Source organism: Monopterus albus, unplaced genomic scaffold (assembly GCF_001952655.1).
Source record: "Monopterus albus unplaced genomic scaffold, M_albus_1.0 scaffold430.1, whole genome shotgun sequence".
In the NCBI taxonomy this organism is placed as follows: Eukaryota; Metazoa; Chordata; class Actinopteri; order Synbranchiformes; family Synbranchidae; genus Monopterus; species Monopterus albus.
The window spans coordinates 43,335-43,576 of record NW_018128310.1 but is presented as its reverse complement, the minus strand read 5'-3'; positions in this window follow the sequence as shown (position 1 = coordinate 43,576).

The window sequence follows — 242 nt, the reverse complement described above, 5'->3', positions numbered from 1 at the left end:
TGGGGTGTGCTTTAGGAACACAATGAGGATTCCTTACCCTCACACTCTCCCTGGGTTTAAAGAGAGGTGGGCGTGCTCCACGTTTAGCATCTGTATAATGCTTCATTTTCTGTTGTTTGAGTTGCACAGATTCAAAGGCAGAAGCAGCATGTGGAGGCATAGCAGACTGCATGGGAAGAATGTCCAGTTTAGTGCGCATTTTTCTGCAGTAGAGGAGTTCATGAGGTGAGGTAGAGGTCGTA